The sequence below is a fragment of the Calliopsis andreniformis genome, chromosome 3, assembly GCF_051401765.1.
Source record: "Calliopsis andreniformis isolate RMS-2024a chromosome 3, iyCalAndr_principal, whole genome shotgun sequence".
NCBI classification, from domain to species: domain Eukaryota; kingdom Metazoa; phylum Arthropoda; class Insecta; order Hymenoptera; family Andrenidae; genus Calliopsis; species Calliopsis andreniformis.
This window is the reverse complement of record NC_135064.1, coordinates 10,551,443-10,573,910: the sequence shown is the minus strand read 5'-3', so window position 1 is coordinate 10,573,910 and position 22,468 is coordinate 10,551,443. Positions and strand designations below refer to the sequence as shown.

The 22,468-nt window shown below is 35.7% G+C and overlaps 1 protein-coding gene across 2 annotated transcripts in view; it reads right to left on the bottom strand.

The window, feature by feature from the left end:
- The window catches only part of Gaba-b-r2 (gamma-aminobutyric acid type B receptor subunit 2), a 260,998-nt gene that overhangs the window by 156,862 nt on the left and 81,668 nt on the right, over window positions 1–22,468 (bottom strand). Inside the window, exon 1 of one of the 2 annotated variants that reach the window (XM_076393727.1) lies at window positions 3,122–3,178. The exons of the other annotated variant lie outside the window; for it this stretch is intronic. The gene's annotated coding sequence lies outside the window, so the exon portion shown is untranslated. Of the gene's footprint in view, window positions 1–3,121; window positions 3,179–22,468 lie in introns of those variants that run through there. 2 annotated transcript variants of the gene reach the window in all.

Below are 22,468 nucleotides of genomic sequence, written 5' to 3'. Positions count from 1 at the left end.
GTTTTATTTTCGATATTTTGTATTTCTTCTAGTTCAAATAACAGCCACACCCACACAGATTAAGAAAGGTTTTGATATGTGATTTTTGAAAACTATTTGGCTGACTAGAAAGTTTGTGCCGATTTTTAAGTAAAATTTTATATTTTAATGCATCACTAAAAAATCTGACATCCCTGAGGCAACTGAAATATTTTAAATTACCCCATAGATGACATGTACATTAAGTTGCAAAAACGAAGGCTGAATGTGAGTTACACAGAGTAGAACACTAATAAACGAAGCCAGAAGATTTTAAATTGGTATGCTCATAAGGTACTCTCGTTTTAAAAAATTCTCAAACATCCCCTCACTGATCATCAACCTAGCAAGTTCTCTTAATCGTCGAGGGATGCAAAAGATGCAAGATGCAGTTGGTCTCGCGCTGCAGTTGGATGCTCCCGACTGCAGTCTGAATACAAGAACGATCTCAATTGCGGACATAAACGTTATCTTTGTGCCTGGCGGGGGTTCCTGGGTAATTACGACGACTAACCTAACCGCGTATCCGGGGCCCAAGACTCGCCAACTTCGCGCAGCAAGTCGCGATACTTTTTCATCCCCCACCCCCTGCCTCCTTCGCTCGAGGTTGAAACGAGGAAAGCTAGCACGCTTACGTCACGGCCAAGTTAAAGTTTCCCACCAGCCTCTCGGCTCGATCATTTGCATGAGCGAGTGGCCCTCTTTCCATTAACATCGCCCATCGCTCTGCAGGTAGTTTCCGAATGATCGACTCTCGGCTGCCTCGCGATTCGACTCTCGTCCCCGTAAATTTCCACGCTTACCGAGAAAGCGATCGCTTTGATGTTCGCCACTCGGGGAATTTCTTGTAATTGGAAAAGAAATAAAGGAGGATGGCGCAGGGGTGGCCGAGATGAGAAGCTCTGCAACCTTTGACATTTGTTTTGGCCTGGGGTAACTGAAAAGTCGATGAAATCTGTTCCGTGTTATTATGCAGAATAGTAGAAGCTGTTCTATGTTGCTATGCTAAAGTTTGCACGTTATATAGAAGTTGTGGTAGGGATAACTGTTTTGACTCGAAGTTAATGGTTTTGATACATTCGATAGAGTAAGAGAGATTGGCCTGAAGTATTGGCCTGAAGGATCTGTGATTTTGATGAAATTGATAGGTTTCTGAAGTATCTGTTTTTAATCGACTGATATACATATTAACCTTTAACTTGTAAGGTATTAGTACCTACTATAAGATGTTACGGAATTATTACAATTTTAAACAGAAAAGTTACAGCTTTTCAGTTTATTATTATATACAAGCAAACTGACATTTTGTATAACAAATATTAACAGTGAGGTAAATGCTGTAACTGTATTCTACCTGTTAAAGATTAAAGATTTAAAAAGCATCTCTAAAGTTGGAGGTGGAAAATTTATTTACTTACTAAATATCTGAAAAATCAATGCATATAAAAAAGGGTCTAAACGACGCAATTGTATATTTTTGAATGACGAATCCATCTACGTAAACAAGTATTAAAAACCTCTGTTTGAAAAATATATTAAAAAATGACACACTTTTGTCAGTTTTATTCCAGTACATATTGATTGATTTTTTCGCAAATTCATATGCGTATGCTGCAAACTGGAATATAAAATACGGATAAAATTTTAAATTTTCACATTATACGAGAAATAAATACATGACAATACTAGTCTGTTCACTTTTTTGCGAAATTGAACGCGGAAACGAGTTGCTTCGGCTAAAACATGTATCCTCATGTTTTGATTTTATTATGACATATACTGTTAATTGCTCATTAAAGGTATTACTGAATACTCGCAACATTACATAGTTCCAAAGAGTGGAAACGATTGAAAATGCAAAGTGGTCCTTTTATTGATGAAAATACGCGGTGCAGATGGTTTATAAACAGTTCTTCGTCAATAAGTGGAATTTACTGCTCATAAACTGTTAGGATTTCTGCAGGAAAAATATTTTAATCGAAAGAGTTGTTCAGGAAGATCTTCAATCATAACTAACTAAAGGTCACAACTGCTTAGTTTTGCAGTCTAATTTTGCAGTCAATTTAAAAAAGGTATTTGCATATAGAATTATTGTAAGTAGAATTTACTGAAATAAAATGAGGAACCGTTCCATTAACCATAAAATAATGGAATACCCACTTCAGAGAAAAGCCGTTTGTTCAAATAAACATATAATTATTTTAAATTCAGTTTCAATCGAATAATATTATTATTATTATTTGTTATTTAAATAATCATCCTCAAATACCTTAATGCAAACAATATCCTCATCTCCGTAAGTATACCAATCAACAACACATCGATCGTTGAATTTGAATTATATAACTTATTCATTACGTTACAGATAAATACTCATACATAATATATTCTCGTTATAAAATTGTTGCTATTTTCTGGTACTACCTTTTTTATTGTCTGTATTTTCTGTTACATTTTCTGACAGGCACACCATTGAACTAGAGATTTATATGCATTTAAAATGAAAAATTTACATTATTGAAAATGCAGAATGAACATATGTATAATGCACAAAAATTTACAAAATATTATAATAATTACAGTAAAAAGATACCTTCACGTAAGTTCCAAGTTCTCCATTTGTGTTTGTAAAATATAAATTAACGTACAGATAGTCTACACATAAACTTTCGCATAAAAATCTACAGTCTACTTAACCTTGGCAAAACGAACACAAATCGTTGCCTTCAGCTAAATTAATCTTAGAAACTTATCTCTTATATTCCAGAAGCTCATTCCTTTAACGAGTCACAAGGTTGTAGCTAGTAACGACTCTACTTTCCTGACCCTATGAACCGTACTTGTATTAAATATCCCGCAAAAATTTCTCTTTCCCAAGTATTACACAAAATGGCCACTTTCTATCATCCTCCCTTACCTTCGTCGCAAGAAGAGCTTCCCTGACAGAATTTCGACCTTGTTCAAGGGATCGAATGCCGTCGAGGTTGAAACGTCGAGGAAGGGAGGGGGAAAATCGGTTGCCTTAACGAAGACAAAAGCATGATGGCCCAGGAGTAACGTTACGGCAATGAAGCTCGTACGTCACTGTTAACGTAGTACGTACCGAGATAATGTTCCCTATTCTCGTAAAATGGGTTCCGCGTGTCCTCTTCAGCCCGCAAGTGCCCCCTCCTATAAACTGTCGTTCCGTTGACGCTTCGTTCCACTTTCCCGCTACTTTCAAAAATTTCGATACTTAACCCCTCAACGTGGGAGCAGTCTGCCGAAGAGCAGTTTCGTGCTACGTGTAATTTCCAATTGGAGGAAAAGCTGGACCCTCCTTCGAGTCCGCTCCTATGTATTCGGTTTGGGGAAGTATTGGCATATTTGAGTACTACTGTCGACCTGGGAAAGTATTGTCACACTTGAGAACCATTAGTCGTCTCGTTGGAAAAACAGATGTACAAGTGGAGTCGAAATAAATACGCCTTGTCCCAATAGACGTTGGGCCTGACCATTTTCGCTACGCCTCCACTTCAAATACTTTGACAAGAAGGACTCGTCATTGCGTGCGTAGAGTCACTTTTTCTGTGACGAGTAAGACTCTTGAATTGACGTTGAGGGGTTAAGGGGGTATTGAGGTCTAAAATTTCGGAAATATCTATTTCTTTTTTTATTTTATTTTCTTAAAGTATTTAATCTTGACAAGAAGAAGAGGGATCATTGTATGGATCTGGACTGAAGAGTTTGGCATAACTTTAAGGGGTGACTCTAGACATCAGAATAAAACGAAAATCAAGAATAACGATTTCGCATTTGAAGCTTCGTTCGTTAGTTATATGTATTTAAAAATCTGGTGGAAATGACCAGAAATGAGCCTGCGCGGAGGTCTCGAGCAGTAGTTGCCTGTACGGCAGTGTAATCCTGACGCAAGCTAAAGGAAGGATTAGCTGTACGACGGTGAGTGACCTACATGAGCGTTTTTCTCGAAATTTTATTTTTTCAACTGGCTTTCATGGCATCTTAAGATCCAGTAGACTGATTGACTTCAAACTTACAGAGAATTTTCAGCAGACATGGCTTTATCGTTAGAACCAGAAATTTAAAAAAATATTGAGCTTCACTATTTTTTCTCTTTTTTAATATACTGAAGGTAATAGAGGGTGAAAAATAGAAATTTGAACTTTGATGTGCCGCCAATTTTTTATTCATCACGATTTTAACTTTTCCCTCGTCCCTGCTAGAACTACATCCTTTTTGATGAAGATACTTTTTCCCTGGAATGAAATGGAAAAGATAGAGCACCTTTTTCTGCAAAGTCATTAAATAAGAAGTTATAACTCCCACAATTTTTAATATTTTTGGATGAGAAAAATACTGTACATATTTATAAGATGAATAACTATACCTGCAATGTGTCAACACAAAACAGCTTACCTACTATTTTAAAAAAAATCACAAAGAAGAGATGACAGTCTAGACAGCAATATCCCCTTAAAAAAGTCATTTTCTACTTTGTTTATAATTTATAAATTGTCGGAATGTATCGACTACACACGAAACGAAAATTCAAATTGTCCATTGAGGCGTGTAATGAAAAATTCTCCTCGAGTCCCTAAGGAAATTTCGGCTTTCGTTAGACTTTTCAATTATTGTCGATCGTCGTCGTTCGTTCTCCAGAGACGCTGTTCGTACAAAATTATGCGATTCTTGGAGACAAAATATGTACATAATTTTAAGCTTTACTGTAATGAATTTTTAATGAGACCTTATCAATGTGTAATTACTTCTAGTTTTGCGTTGCCTGTTGGCAATCGTAAATCAAATCGTAAATCAACAAATTTGATAATCGTGTTTAATAATGGAAATATAAGATTTGCGGTTGCGTTAAATTTTTCATAATTTTAACTTTCTACTTTTCCAACGTAATTTAGTTTTAAATTGTCGATTATGTTTGTTCATTTGATATAGATTTCAATGACGATCATGTCACGAAGCACTAATGATCCACGAGGCTCATTATAGATACATACACATTCTTTTGCCTATTCAGCTACAGGTAAGAGAAATTTGAAGGTGCAATCCTAGAGGTCCAAATAAGGCGAAAATCAAGAAAAACGATAGTGTGTTTAGGGATTTGTTAATTATTTATAAGCAATTAAAAATTTGACTCTGGCTTCGATTTTATGTGAAATATGTCTGACTTGGGACTTATTCTACTGCTGGCGAAGTATTAGTCACATCCAACATAGCGAAGTCAGTACAATAAGTATCAAGTCAGACATATTTTATCCTTATTTTAGAATTTTTAAGCGCTCTATTAATAATTAATGGCTCAGAAACTCTTATTTGAAATTAACTTGAAAATTTTTACTTGAAATTTTCATTCAATCGTTTTTTTCAATTTTAATTTAATTTGTAATAATTTAGATATATTTAGTTATCGCGTATGTAATTACTTTCATCACAATTTGATTGCCACTACAGTGTTTCTGTGTTCTGTTCTTACTTCAGTATCTTTTATATTTGTTATCTATTTAATGAAACAGTCAAAGGATTATATAGCGAACGTTTCGATGGAAAATGCGAGATACAATTGATACGATGACGATTCCCATCACAGCCACAGTTTCTTCACTTCCATCATGTGCAGCATTGTAACTCTAGCGTAATCAGGTTTCCTCGTTAATTAAAATACCCACAATTACGTAGAGTGGCTTCAAACCTGGTTTCCAGCGCGAGCCCTGGATTTGCATTATCTAACGAGCAACGGAATAATTAGGATGCCATAAATCCAGCTGTACTTAATACCGAACGCGTCAGTCAAATGCGGCGAGCTCGCATCATGGAACTGGCCTCAAATTTTCGCAAAAATTTACATTGAATTCAATCGATATTATACGAGGGCAATATTACGAGGCAAGGAAAACAATTATTCTGTAAATTTTTCTTTAATAAATTTGTCCATCGTTCTGTGAAGTACAAAATACACAAATACATGTAACAGATATGTATGTACTTCAAATGATACGGTTCTTTAACTAATTTCATCATTTTAAACTGTGAACAGTGTCAACATGATACTATATGGTGTTGTCAGCCATACAAATTAATTCGGTATCGATAAATTAAATTAATTAAATAGATCTTTATTTCAGCCTTTAGTCGAGTCCCAAGTGCATACACTTAAAATTGTGAACGAGATAATGTTATTGGAAATATTGGAGACTATTTGGAATATTAATCATTTTCAATTTCCGAAATAACTATCACACATATGCATAAAAAACATACGAGTCATTCAGAATTCAAAGTGATTAACTCCACTTTTCGAAAGTTTTAAAATTTTAGGACAAAACCACTTGGTTAAAACTGAATTTTTTATATTTAAAATAAATATAAATAGCTTCGTTTTGTGGAGATAATCCAATTACACCTACTCTATACAAATTCGTTTTTGTAACATAAAATAGGATAAAAAGAATCTACTCCAAGCAGTCCCTATTACTAAAAAGTGACAAATTTTACACTAGATTGATTCCACAGAAAGAGACTAAAAACTAAAATTGAATTTTACGTCAAATCGTCCTGAATAGTGCAGAGAGACTAAAATTGTAAGAAAAATAATAAAAAAATACCCGAATAAATTTGTGCACCTAATACACTTAGTGATTACTAATTGCATTTGACCCTTTCTATGTTCCGTTAATTAATCATTCAGGTAATCACCATTACAGATGATAGACCACCAAGTAATCGACACTACTGTAATTATCTCCTGTGTTACCTGCTACCTCATTTATACCACACAATGTATTCACCTGTTAATAACAGTAATAATAATAATTTTCTTACTAATGCCACTCTGATACGCAACATACCCACAAATAAAGAATATCTTTCAAGATGACGAACAGCCTCGGTAAAATCCCTCGACAGTGATATTTCCCCAGCACACCGCGATCTTTTCAGGTTCAAAAGCACGCAACTGGTCGAGGCTGAACACGAGATTTCGGCGAGGCGAGGAAAGAAAGGCACCCACGACGCTGTAGCACGAAAAATCGCTGTAACCGTTTCTCAAAGCCAGCCACGCGTCTCAGTTCCCGTTGATTTGAGATATAAATACAGAGGGGCTTGCCGATTGGCGAATGACACGCAACGATAACGTGGCAGCGTGTGGGTAGCGATAAAGCCGCGCGGCGTAGTCGAGATCAGACCTGCTCAACTCTCAAAAGCAAGAGAGATCTTGGTCGCTCGTAAGCAGCGGCAAGAGTAGCGCCAAGAGCAGATGACGTCACAAACCATAAAGCAGGGTAGGGAAATTAATATACTGGGAGTGCAGTCTTGTATGCCGAAGCTTGTTGCTGGGTATAAAGGGCTTTAGTCTCTACATTAAGGGATTGCTACCACAATGGATTTGTTGTTTATGAAAGGTTAATTCGGCTGGGCTTGGTCGCTTTATGTTCTGGCTCACCGAAAAATGATTCCAGAAATGGTGCATTTTCTTGTTATAAGTTTGTTACTAGTTTTAGAAAATTGTGAAATTATTTAAGGTAGACAAGGTTTAGTTTTATACAATTTCACTTAGCCTGACAATAATTTAATATTTTATTCAAAATATTAGTTAGAAGTACATTTATAATAACAGTCGTCGAAAAGAAATTATTTTCATTCTGTTTTACTGTAATATTTTAATTCTACATTAGCTGCATAAAGGCTAATAAAAAAGTAGAAATACTGATTTCCAGAAGTAGAATTAAGTTTTCTATGATAGAAAGCATATTATGATAGAAAGCAATTTAATTATGAAAGATAATTCACAGTAATGTACAGAAAATTTACAATTTTATAATAACTTCGTTAATTTTTTGAAAATTCGCAATATTTCAGTTTATTAATCTCTTAAATAATTAAGTCAGTCATGGATATTTCTCATACCAAATTATTATAAATTTTGTGATCTTAGGGTCAATCTAAACAGTAAAGTACTTCCTTTACAATGTACTACCAAGTAACTCATATTGCACTATTGGTACACAAATTGGTAGGTACTAAGGACATATCCTTCACTTGAACCTCATTATCAGAAATCCATGAATCTTCATCGAGAAGGTGTTACATCTAATTACTCACGACCAACTTGAATACTCACAATTGAAGAAACTTTAACGAAGAATCTTTTCCTATGCCTTGGCTCGATTTATTCAAGCTCGATTAACATACTATTGAACCACCATGGTAGATTGCATATCATCTGGACGACGCGACGTCAAGATCCTCTTCGAATAAGTTCTCATCCATAGAGAAGGTTTCTGTCAAAGTGGAAGGACCCTCGAAACGAATTCAGTTATCGCGGGGAGAGTTGGCAATCTCGTAGAACACACGACCAAAGGACAGAAGAGGATCGCGAACCGGCGGATTTCTTTCGATCCTTTGGTCCTTTTAAATCCAGCCATCGGTCGAAGGATGGCCAAGGGGCGGCCGACTGGATCGACGAACGAACGAGTAGAGTTAAAGCGGCACATAATAGCGAAGGGTGAAGTGGCTGAGAGCTTCGAAAGGACCGAGCCCCTCGACAGGGTTGAACTTTCAAATTCCATCGCAAACATCTCACCCCTGCTCGGAGAGGAGCAGCCATGGGGACGATAAAGAGTAGTTATAGAGTTCGAAAGACAGCGATGACTAGCGATGGGTATTCATTTTTCCTCCTTTCAGGATTCTGAACAATAGATTAATTGCCATTGCCAGTTTCTTTATTTATGTTGTCGGAAGTCGATATTAGCAAACTTTCATATTTTGTCAAGGAGCTTTATGTAGAGTACAGTAGAACGAAACATGAAGGTACAACTTTTTCAGCTATTTTATTATTTAGAATATATGATACTTATATATGATTTAACTTTGAATTTACATGCCGATGTATCGACCTTATTTCATTTTTAGGCCACTTGGTGACGTTTCTATTTTGTTTTCTGTGTAATTAAATAGTATATGTATAACTATACACAAAGATAGTCTATATTACAGCTCCAAAGGCACAAATGATTTCTTACAACAAAAAGTGTGAAATTTGCAAAGTGGTTGTTAATTCATACCTAAAAATTAATATTTGCTAGTTTCACATAGAATATTATTCTTTAGTTATTAAAAAAATTGAGTTATAGAGGTTTTAAATATTGCATATTTTTTTACATCTTGCTAACAACCTTAATTGTCAACAGTCTGTACGAGACACAGCAAAAAATTGTTACGAAGAATGTAAATAACAAAAGCATTCTCGTAGGATGCTTCCTTGATCACCAGGAACAGTTCATACCCCAGTCTAGCAAATGCTTCGCATACCTGTTTTTATTAAATCAATCTGCCGATCCTCCGTGGCTGCTTCACCGTCCTTTAGAAGGTTATTCTAATACCTGGCTCCTAATTTTTACGTTCAATGCGATAGATAGATACAGGGTGTTTCAGAAATACAGTGGTGCTGGCGTATCGGTCCATCTCCATCCCTACCAATTCTTGGTACTGGCACCTCTGAGTGCACGATAAACCAAGAAGCCCATAAGAAGCCTCAATGACTACGCTACTCCCTGTCGGGTATCCATGTCTCACTTGCACTCAGGATTTTTCACTCTACCTTCACACCTGTCTCGATGAAAGCGAGGGCGAGAAAAAAACATTTGAGTATTCCTGGAACTAGGACCACCATTAATAATGGCACAGATATGGTCCTGATCCAGGGGACCGTTAATACGGCACCACTGTACATGTCAGTACTTCAGAATCTGAATTTACACACAAATCTATACACGAATCTACAACAAAAAATATTATATAAATGTATATTTTATCTACCAATGGAAATATCCACCGCGTACCTCTACAACTACTGCACGCCTAACAATTAGCATCGAATTCCGCACTGCGCTCGAAAATATCAAATGCTCTTCGAGTAGTTTCAAATCCATTTTGTACCCTTTGTTGCAATTCCTGCACATTATTCATTTGCATTGAGTGCTCAATAAATTTGAAATGGCTTCAAACGTAAAACATTTTCTTTAATCATTCAGAACTCGAAAAATAAGGTATGTAGGGTATATGTTCCTGTAATATTTTTTACTTGCTTTAATGTGCTCCTGAAATATTGAAATATATTTTTGAAACACTCTGTACAGTACTTCGAATAAAGGCATCCAAATTCACAAAGGGATTTCATCACTTCTTTAAGTCTGTAGGTTTAAAGATATTTTTAGTGTCCTAATTTTAAGTTTGTGTTATAAGATGTTTCTACAAGAGCTAAATAATCGTTTTCCAAGTTTCTTTTCTGGACCACTCGCTCTTCATCTCTAGTGAGGCGATCATTCTACTTCTGTCGGAGGAAGCAAGTGATCAGCTGTGGAATTGGTGGTCGATGGAATGGTTCTCCCCCTGGGGGTCTGCACTAGGAGAGGCGATTTCAGACGCTGGATGGTGTCGAAAGACATACCTGAAGGTAGAAATCTTCTGGTCAGACGGGTTGCTTCTTTCTGTAAGACGTTTGAAGCTAACTCTACGCTTCCGTAGCTTCTAGATGGATGCAGAGGGAGATGGACACTGACTTGATAAATGTTTTCTACTTTCTTCCCGATTTTATAACATTTTTTATAATATGATATAATATACAGAGTACACAAAAATCTGAATAATTTTCATTATTGCAAGTACTGAAGAAAATTTAATTTTATGATTTTCAATATAAATTCTATTTTAACGAAAATGTCTTCATTTGCTTCTACATGCCTTTCTTATATACATTGTTAATTAGATTAACGATGGATGCATAGTTTTGTGCGTTTGATTTAAATGATATCAATGCACGGGAGACTGAAACTGTATAGAATAAATTGTGGAGGATGTTAAAAAAAGGATTCAATTTCCACAATCAGTAAAAAGGATGAAAAATGGTCAATCAATCTCCCCAGTGTGAAAATTAGTTTTCTTTTCGCGATCATTTGATAACAGGAGTCTCTTTGCAACCCACTGAACGTGAACAGAAAAATTGTACCAGAAATACATTAGCTCGAGGTAGTAGGACAGTACAAAACTACGAGAGAGAGAGCAAGAGAACTTGATGAAAACTCGATTCATAAACCACTGATACAATTTCCTATTCAAGTAAAAGAAAAGCAGAGAATACTTCATGTTGATATAAAACTAGAATTTTTTTTAAATTGAATTGTTTTAATAACTTGTTTTGTTGAATATGAAATATTTTTTTATTTTTCTTGTCGAATGTTATGAAACGTTGAAGCTTTATATCCTTTTATTTGAACATTTCCTACATGTACAGTATTTTTCGTTATGAACTAACTGCTCTCTTCACCAGTTCCCAAAGTTACTTGAAGCAAACACAGATTTTATTTTCAGTTCCTTTTGTTCAGACCTTTGACAAAGGACAAGGCTGAACTGCATATTCATGAACCTTACATATATGTATAATTTTATCTCCATACAAGCATAAAGTTACATTCATATTTCCTCGGATCTATTCTTTACCTCTATCTGGTCGTTGCCTTTGAGATGGCAAACTCAACTTACTAGTGCGTAAACGGACAATAAAAACGAGTTTTTCACTACTAGATAACTAGCTTCTTGTTTGATCTTAGTACTGGATATAATCGATGAGTTCTATTTGATCACTTTATTTAAGATATATTAATTTCTTTTCTCCCTATAGGTCACCTCTATTTTCATAAAGAAGAAACTGATTTAGTTACCTTATAACTAAGGGTTAGGTACAGTTATTGCCTCTTACTAAAAGTTATTAGGATACGTAGGATATACAAGTGTCAAAAATTTTAAGTGGTGATTCTACATGTCAAAATGAGATGAAAATAAGGAAAATGTCGAAATATCGACATTTTTCGAGTTATTAACTGTTATAGAACTGCTTAACATTCGCATGAAATGTGACTAATTTAGGATTTAGGACTACTTACTAGTAGTAAATTGTGAATAAACCATAAAAATTACAAAATATGTCGTATTTGTAAAACACATTAATGTGAAACTTCATGTGAAATATGTCTGACTTGGGACTTATTCTACTGCTGGCGAAGTATTAGCCACATCCAACATAGCGAAGCCAGTAGAATAAGTATCAAGTCAGACATACTTTATATGTTATAAAATTAACTGTTATAGAACTGTTATTAACTGTTATAGAACTGCTTAACATTTGCATGAAATGTGACTAATTTAGGATTTAGTACTACTTACCAGTATTAAATTGTGAAGAAACCATGAAAATTACAAAATATATCGTATTTGTAAAACACATTAATGTGCTGCCGGACGGTTAAGCGTTAAAATTTCAGACTCCTGTGGTCGAGCACTCAGTATAAGACTCTCCAAAACTGTATTACGCGATTCTTGGCTGAGCTCATAATAAAGTTATAATGGACTACCACGTTATAATGAAGTTTGTATGATATTATTTTTCAATTCACGAGTATTCCATTCTTCGAAATATAATTTATTATCACAAATTAAAATCTTCTCCCAGTCTCTAATTCGACATTTTTCAAATTGACTCCAAGTAATAAACTTCTATCAGGAAAATCCTCTACACTCTACTTCTTCAAAACGACAAATGACAAGAACGCACTCCTAGTTCGCCCAGTCAGCACTTAACCCTCCTGCTGGAAACATTAGACAGTTTCAAAGGCCCCAGAAGTCTCGAAATTTGAATTCAATTAAGCCAACTTGATCGCACAACATCATCCAAAGGACCAAGAGTTCCTAATTTAGGTTTACGTTCAAATTGATTCTAAACTTTCGTTCCCCGATCAGAGGGATTGAAAGCGTCACGGCTCCATCGCTAGCCGACTGTGAACGGCTCCGTGTCCTCCTCCTTTTCCTCTTCGCCCTCTCCTCGCCCCCTGTCCCCCTCGCCCATGCGCCCCAACGTATCTCGGCTCGAGTGCTATTTGCTCAAATCTTAGCGCCGGCTGCCCAGGCTCTAGGAGTTACAGCTTTTCGACCGAACGCCCGAGCGCATACTTGCATAAACGATCCAGGCGAGATCGTTAATCACCAGCTCCTGGCAGAATAACGATACGAAAGGGTTTTTACGCGAGCCATCGCCAGTGCATAACTGTCGTCCCTGAGTCGCGAGGAGCGAGGAAGACAGGATGACGAAAGGTATAAGAGGGCCCCGATGGCTCGCTGTCTTCCGTAACGAGCCTCGAACGACAGATTGAACCGGGCACCTTCCGTCGCGGCGAACTTTAAAAGAGCAGGACGCTGCAAACAATGTCGTCGTTTCGCGCGACACCGATCGTTCCCTCGATTTACCTCGTAAATCACGTCGCGCGAGGGGAAGCTATACAATAATCCTGACGGCTGTGCGCCGTCATTGGGTGCCACTATCGAAAGATAAATATTTTAAGATAGACAATGTCGTCTTGTACCGAAGCTCGATAACCGTCTCAGAGACTTTACGTAGCGGTTCGATAGTGTCGTGCGCTATTTTGGATTCACAAGGGACGCCTACTTTATTGATCGAAAAGAAAGCTTCCCTTCGAACCATTCCCCTCGCGATTAAGAAATTCCGCGCTGGCGTTTGCGTATTTTCCAATGGAGTACTGAGTAAAGAGATGGATGCTGTTCTGTCTTATAAGAAGACTGATTCCATGTGCGACGCACAGTTTTTAATGAGTTTTCGCCAGTTTGAAGAACTTGCGATGAATACGTCGATATCGAGTTCTGAGAACGTGCGAATAATAAGGTATGAAATACTAATTAAATTTTCTTTATCGAAGTCTTATCCCCTCGGAAGACTTCAAAATTAATTAATAAATTATGAATTAAATTATAAATTAAATAATTAATTTTATTTTCTAGAATTGTATATTACATTTTCAAATACACTAATCTCTTAATTTTTTGAATTGTATATTATAACATTTTTAATTCTCTAAATTATTTAATATTCTGGTGTTCCAACGTAAACAAGAGTTTATGAGTTTTAAACGCAAAAAATATATTTCCTTATCATTATCTATTGAAATATTCGATTTAATTAGACTTCGATAGTTTTAACTTTAATTTAATTAGTAAAAAAACGATATTCTATTAAGAGAGTTCTCTTTGTTAGAATGTACGTACTATATTTCCTCATTATAAATTCGTCACTATTTTCCTTGTTTCTCCAAATTATTCGCGCATTTTAATCACAATGAAATTCGATTAATATTATAATAAATTTCATTTCTTCTCTGATTTCTTAAATAAGCTGTGCTTGATATGATGCTAAATTGCAATGCAATTTCAATTTCTCTCTTTATCTGGCTATTTTTTTTGTATAAACATATACATAAAAGGATCTAAAAGAATATACAGTAGAGTCCCAGCTTCTTAATGCTAATGAGGGTCTCTCAGCAGATCGCATCCCAACTTTCTTAACGTTCATTCAAGCATTATACATTATGCGTTATTAACTAGAAAATGAGGTCGTAGTCGCTATATTGTTGATCTTCATTTCTATCTTATATCGCCACATCATACATTTTATCACGTTGCACTTTCAAATTTCTCTCAGTACAGTCGTACAGGACCAGACTCTTACCTACATTGATGACCCTTTGACTGGTCAACGAGTAAATCTGTACAATACAATGCAAGATACGTAACATGCAGAGTATTAGTCTTTTAATGCAATATAAATGGCATACAAACTATTTTTTATATCATTACAATTGATAGAGAAATATAGATAGCTAGCTTCTAGCCATCCTCACCCCCTTCATCTTTTCTAAAACCAAGCAGTATCCACTATCAGTCTGTTTGTCATATCCTGTGTACGTACTAAAAGCAGCAATAAGTTCGATTATTTGGCTTCAATCACATTACAACGTAACAAACAATATCTGGGCTCTTAGAAGGAATCGCCTAGAAGAATTACGCGACATCCAATTAGTTCGAGTAATTGTTGCGTTATTGGATCTTGTACGGTTGAGAAGAAATTTTGTTCGGTCAGCATCGGCAGAAAAAGAGCGAAAAGGTGAAAGAAGAGCATCCACCTCGAAGCAAGATCCTCGGTTACGAAGAAGCTAGATGATAGAAATCTTGGTCTCAAAGAAATTACGTTAGCTCATCGTAATGACCGTGATTGCTTGAATCAAGTGCCTCTTTGCCTTTTTCAGTTCCTGATAACCGCTCGCCTTAGAATACTGTAAGTTCATTTCATCGATTTTTAACTCAATTAATCTCGAACGCATTATCTCTATCGCTTGTCGGATAACACTGGCAAAGAGGAAATATTACTGGAAATTTTGCGTTCGCGTTGGCTCGAGTTACGTAGCAATCCCTTTTGTTTTCTTTGTTGGGGTTTACCTGTTCCTGTTGAATAGCGAAAAAAGTACGGCGAACTAAAAACATTTAATTATAATGAGGTATGGAATCAGCCATTCGTGAGCTTAATGTACGGAAAAGGCAGAAAATGTTAAAGAGTGGCGAATACTACGAATATAGTTTTTGAATTACAGACAACTTCATTATACTTTAATATTCTTCAGAGGAACATTTTTTCGCGAAGTTTCCCACTTTTTCAAAACTTTGAGGTAATACAATCCTTTAATGAGATGCTGGTGTCCTATTTTGTTTCACAATATTTCTTAAATTACACGATGTGAATCATGAATAAATTGATAATTACTGAAATTAAAATCGTCAACTTTAGTGGTACTATGTAGTAAGTAAATTAAGTGTGACAGATATTTGTCTGACCATACATCGTCCTGTATTACTTACTATGAGAACGTAACAACACTAAATATATACATTTACGTGACAAAAAAATGTTGTCAATTCCAGAAGTCTAGTTTTAATAAAACTTCATGTGAGTGTAGAGTATACTGAAATATGTGAGAAGCAATTTTTTATTTTGTGGATAAACGTTTTGCAGGAGGAGGAGGGTAATCAAACCTAAAAGGTTTTGCAATTGCAATTTTTCGTTTTTCTTTTTTTAGTGCAACTCTAACAGTGGGAGGGAACAGAAATTTAAACATAAGAATTATTCAGTTTTTTATGTTCTGTAATAGACACTACATAAAAAGAATTTTTTACAACACGTAGTTTATGAACAAAAGAATTTTCGCTTTATTTTACATACGTATAAGTAGTAGGTATGTACAGTAACACAAATATGTTCATGTGAGATTATTAAATTTAAATGTCTGGATTTTAAAGGTGCTTTACTTTTTGTATTAAAACTGGGAAAAACTGGACAAGAATACGTGTGCAGTTCTCTCAATTAAACCCTTAATGGTGGACATCGTGAAAATCACGTTCCACTTACTTTGCAAAAAATTTTTACTTCTTTATGATCCACTAATACATGTAACGTCTATTTAAATAGTATCAATAGTAATTAGTCTATCATTTGACATAGTAGATAGGAAAAATCGACAACGATGAAAGAGTTAATTAATATTTTAAGTACACATGAGTGAACCCGTCAGACAATGTGAGTAGTGCAAGCATAGCATAGTGTAAGCACTTCAACGCCTTTGTTTGGAGAGTAACTTAACCCATTAAGGATCAAGGTACGAAATAATGCAACTTCTTCATACAAGATTATTTTTTCTTTAGAAAATCACTTAAGACGCAAAATTTACCACAAAATTATTAAAACTTTATAAAGACAAGTGTTACTTTGATAGTGATTCTTTTAATGACCTAGATGTTAATTCGAAGTTAAACCCTTACACGAAAGAAACTATCTATAATAAGTCTCTAACTTTTAAGCAGCAGCTGATCTTTAATAATGTAATATGAAAAAAGGTAAGAAAAGATAGAATTGAAAGTACCAACTTGACTGAAAAAATGTCGCCAAGGATATGTTCCATTAATGCATCGTTAATTCTCCATGAATCACTATAAATTTTCAGACCATCTACTTCCAAGTATCACTACTTAAACTAATGTTGAAACAGTCTATATGCAAGAAAAAAGTAATATAATTAAACAATCGAAAAATATTTCAATATTCCCTCTGCCAAATCTCATTTCATCACACCTAACATAAACCATACTCCGACTGTGACTTTCCTATAAGACAAACGGATACTACGCAGACATCCGAAAGGTGGCAGGACACTGAACGTAGAACGATAAATCGTCCCAAGGATAGGACTCCTAGGGTAGCTTCGACCTCAGGGTCATCACTCTCATTTAATACTCGTCCCGATCGTTAGACACGTTATGATTAGCTGAAGGAAAGTTACTATTATCGCTATTACCATTCAGCCCCTCTGACTTTCTCCATTACATCTAACGACACTCTTCGTGTCGATCTGACCAGCAGTTTCGCTAAACTGGCCACTTGATTAACGCACTAACTGGGATTACAACGTCCAACGTCGCGGTTCCAACACGATCGAGCGTACGGTTGCGAAGGATTCGAGAATTCGCTCGAGGGTTCGATCTCCTTCGATGGTCGAAGAGGTTAGCGGAGCAACTTCTCAGCGCGGAGATTAAACGAGAAAGAGCGCAAGAAATCGACATCCCCGCAACGGGGTTAACGAAAAATTATTGGTGAAGTTGGGTAAGAAGAACCGATCGAAGCTATAAAACAGGAGAGGGAATAAAATATGGCCACGGGAAGGGGTCGAGCTGCGAAACGCGCATAATGCATTATGCTGAATTACAAACGACAGTGGAAAAAGCAATTGCATTAATTATTCTCCGCTTGCTGCCTACAAATCAATTCGCAGCGAGCGAGATTATGACGAGAGTCGCTCGTTTGTTTAGCCGAAAGTGCTGTATAATAACTGTTATTATGCCTCGTTACCACGGGAGCCAGTTACGAATGGAGATGGCGGGCAGACGCTACAGTGCGTCGGGGAAAGAGTAATTAAATAATTCCTAATCGATTAGCGGCAGGTGCGCGGACGCTAATGAAGATCGCGGCATGAACATTGTTGGGCGTTCGTTAAAATTCGAGCAACGCGGAAGATTCCCCGAGTTACGGCTTATCGCCATCGAGGAGCTGAAGGAACTTTGAGTATTCCAAGTTTTAATGAGACCGGCCCGTTTACAGAATCTCTGTTATGGAGATTCTATCGAGTAATTCTTCGTTTTTTCATTCCAATTTAAACTCAGTGTTTGCTTGTTATAGGTTCGCGCCTTACTAATGACTTTGTGGCGAGAGACGCGTCTTCAAAGTGAGCCCATATACTGATAGCGAAACTGAGAGAGACTATACCTAGGGAAGAAAATTTAGTTCCTATAAATACTTCTAAGGTGGTTTGTTGGATTATATGGTTGAAGAATCGACTAATTCTGAAGAACTTTTTTGTGAAGAACTATAACTATATGAAAACTGTAACAAACTGAACTTTGACTGAACTATGTATTTTTAATTTACTATAGAAATCTATGTACAATAATTTTCTAACTCTTGAAATTTGAATAACGACACGTAGGTTTACTTTGAACTTGTTTTTGATGATGACTTTCTTTTCCTTTTTTTTTGGTCTTGTCTTTTGCTTGCTAGAGTCTGCTCGATTTTAAAGAGTGGAAACTCGTTGTTAACAAATTTCTACATAAATAACGCCTCTGACATTGCTAATGCTAACACGTATTACATACTGTTAGGCTACGAAGACATTATTGTCAGGTCACGTGAACTCGTGTTACATACTACAGCAAATCGTCTATTTTGCTATAATACGAAACAAATTTGCTATAATAAAGTGGCAAGAAAATTTGTATTTCTCTCACAACTAGAAAAACAGAAGCTTGTTGTATCTCAATTGGTATAAAAACGAAACTACAAGCTTTGAAAATCTTGAATACTGAAATTAGTCATAGCCTCTATAGTCCTGGTGTACAAAGGCAACTCCATGGAGTAGCACATGGGAATATTTCTAACTTTGCAATCGAAAGAAACGCTGCTCTGTTGTTACGTATCTGCCGAGGTGGAAGAATAATTGACCCCCGAGAAGGACAGAAAATCCCCTTTTAACAGATCCATCAAATTGTCTGAAAATGATGCAACCCTTTTGTGACTGTGAATAACTTTTCAGTCAAAACTTATTGTGTAAACGTCTGTTCCAGTCATTGGCTACGTTCCAACACATACACTGATACAGTGGAAACTTTTCACTGGCTGTGAATCGAATTTCGTCCATGTGAAATTGCGTGTTCCGTCGCGCCTAGTCGGTTCACACGATAACGAAGAGTTCTGAAGAGCGGGAGAGACGTCGGGAATAATTAAAAATATTCAGAAATAGCTTTTTCTTTGAATTTGTGGAGCACTCTTGACACTTACTTTATTATTTAATGAAGTTGCGAAATGAAGAAATTAATGAAATTTCGTGTAAGCCTCGAGCAGCTTTTGATTGACATTGAAAGATAAATTTATCGTCACATGTACAGTATGGCCCATTTGAGGGGATATGTATAAAATTTAAGCGGTAACATTACCGGTAATGTATCTTTATATTTTAAATTGCAGGTACATTAAAAATTTAACAGACAATATAAAATTCAACCACAAGAGATGACTTTTATTTGTTTCTGTCTGAAATATTTCAAATACAGAAAAATATGCTCAGAACTTTAGTTAATTTTTAATTACTCACGTATCTATTTTTCATAGTTTTTGACATGGCTAATTGACTTTATTTATACTTTGAATGATATTCAAAAATATACAAAATACAGATTTATGTGACAATAGAAAACTTCACTAAAATTTTATGAGAATTCAGTTTTAAAATTCAGGTAAAGTAAAAATCGTTAGGACCACGCGAGATTGATTAAGAATTGATAAATTGTGAAAACTACTGTGACGTATTTTTTTAGTCTCATTTCCAGCTTTTACATTTAACTCTTATCCACTTTCTTTAACTGCAATAAATAACAAACGTTTACAATTGGGTCGTGTAACTTTAATTATACCTTGTGAACGAATTCGAAAGTCGAGTTAAGTTTTTAGAGAATTGTTTAATAACCTTCTCACTTTTATTATTTAAGTTTGTTTGCGTTAGATATGCATGCATAGTTATGAAATAATATTGAAAAATTTACCCTGAAATTGTGAGAAACCTTTTGCACTCTGCTGGAATATATGACAGCTACTACTAGTTCAATACATAATGAACTTCAGCAGACGAATAGTCGATCAATTGTTACGTATAATAATAATGTCATGGTTTTTTCTTCAATATTCCTTTAATATTAATAGATAAGGTTGAACCACTTGTCAAAGAATCTGTCCAACTTCTCGTGTAACATATCATTTTTCTGCACGCAGTTACTATAGTGAAACTGAGTATGTGCATACTAACATAGCATGTAATATACAAATCGTCATTCATTCCATATTGTTTTGTTTTTATGTAATAATGAGTCTTCTGGATGAAAAAATAATCTAAGACTTCGGCAGATACAATAAATTGTAATTTTTATAATTGTATCGTCTTATTAAACAGATAACATTAAGCCAAACGCCAGGATGTCTAGTAGCAGAAAAGAATATTATTAACACTGCACTGAGAACACATTTTCCTTCGACAACACTTCTGACGTGAAAAATTTGCTTCGTCTAAGAGTAAATATTTTCTATTTTAATTAAAAATTTCACCACAACATAATGTTCTTTGTCGGCATATTTAATGCATATTGGTTAAATCCCACCCCTATGTCGAAACCCAATACATGCACTAATTTATTAAACAAAATACTCCTGATTATAACATTATTACATACAAATATTTTTAAGACTCACTCTATTTTCAGCCCTCAACTCATCACCAGTATCTACTCTTTGAAGCGTAATTATACAGTACCAAAAGGAGTGCGTCAAAGTACAGTAGAATCGAGTGCACCTTGTAGTAAAGCCGATCGACCTCGAACTTTTGACCGAAAATGTACGTTCGTGCATGTAAAGCGCATCCGGATCAAGTTCTACCGGTTTCCAAAGCGTAATCGTGTTACCGTTGTTATTGTTGCTTCTGTAGCTTCCTGTTCCTATCGTGGCCGCCTGAATTAAACGGTCTGTGTCTGCGTGCTTAATGTACGCCGCCCCATGCGCCACACGTCCCGTTTCTGCCATCCAAATTGCAACAGCAATTTACTCGTCGAGCACCAAACGGATCGGACTTCCGTCCTTATTAAATTATGAAAAATTCGCTTCGACGAACGTGCCACGTGTACCCCGCGAGCCAGCAAAAGGACGAACGCGAAGAACCGAGGTCGCGTGACTCGGTCGATCGCAGATGGGCGCAACGCTCTGCCAGAGTTCACAGTGTTTACGCTTTTATCCGTCCCAGCCAATCCTAACTTAATTCGGACACTTTCTAAGCTTTCGGCTATGAAACGGTAAACAGAATTCCCTCTATCCCGCGTACGGGCTTTCACGGAACGAGTCGCGTGGGAAACTTAATTTTCGAGGGGCGTGCAAACTTCGCCCCTTTTAAAAGAACATCCTCTCTTTCGCTTTTTCTTTTTTCGTCACTTCTGTTTTCAACGACTATCATCTTCGATTTTGTGTTTTTAACAGGGTGACTATAATATGAGGTGTTCAGTGAACAATATTTGTAGGTTTTTTTTCGAGATTGGTGAGCACAATTTCGATTCATTTCTATTGTTATACAGGGCGTTTGGTAAAAGACAATCTTAGGTTCCTCTGTTTCGGTCACGGCGATTATAATTCTGTATCTGAGAATCAGACTAACCCAAGTTCATTTGTTTTTCAAGATTGAGTTCTTTACAGGATGTTACTGACTTTTCTGCATTTTATATATAGGTTTATTTTATTTATTATTATATAATATATTAGTATCTAATTCAGTGTTTCGGATTGAAATCATTTATAAAAACAGATCTGTTATACAGAAACTGAGAAATTATATTTTTTATCCAAGTTTATTTATTAATATGAAAGATAAAAAAAGTATTAGATTTTCAATAAAAATTCTATTTTTAAAAAAATGATTTCAATCTGAAAGCAGAGAAATAGGTATGGGCACAAAAATATAGACAAGTTCCTTCTATTATATATTATTGTACGTTTTATGAAAATGTTTTCAGATTACTTCTAGTCTATACAGGGTGTTTCAGAAATACATGTCAATATTTTAGGTGCTGAATCGAGATACTAAAATAAGTAAAAATTGTTACACAAACATATAGGAGTTTTTCAAATTATGGATGATTAAAGAAAATATTCGAAAGTGTCTGTCACTCATTCGATTTTTATCTTTGGGACCATTTAAAATTTATTGAGTATTCAATGCAAGTGAATAACGTGCACGACTACAAAAAAGGATATAAAATGGATTTGAGACTACCCAAGGAACACCTGATATTTTAGAGCCAGTGCGAAACTCGATGCTAATTGTAAGGCGTGCAGTAGCATGTGAGGCACGTGGTGGACATTTCGACCATTTTCTTTAATCAACCATAACTCGAGTAATAGGCTATATAC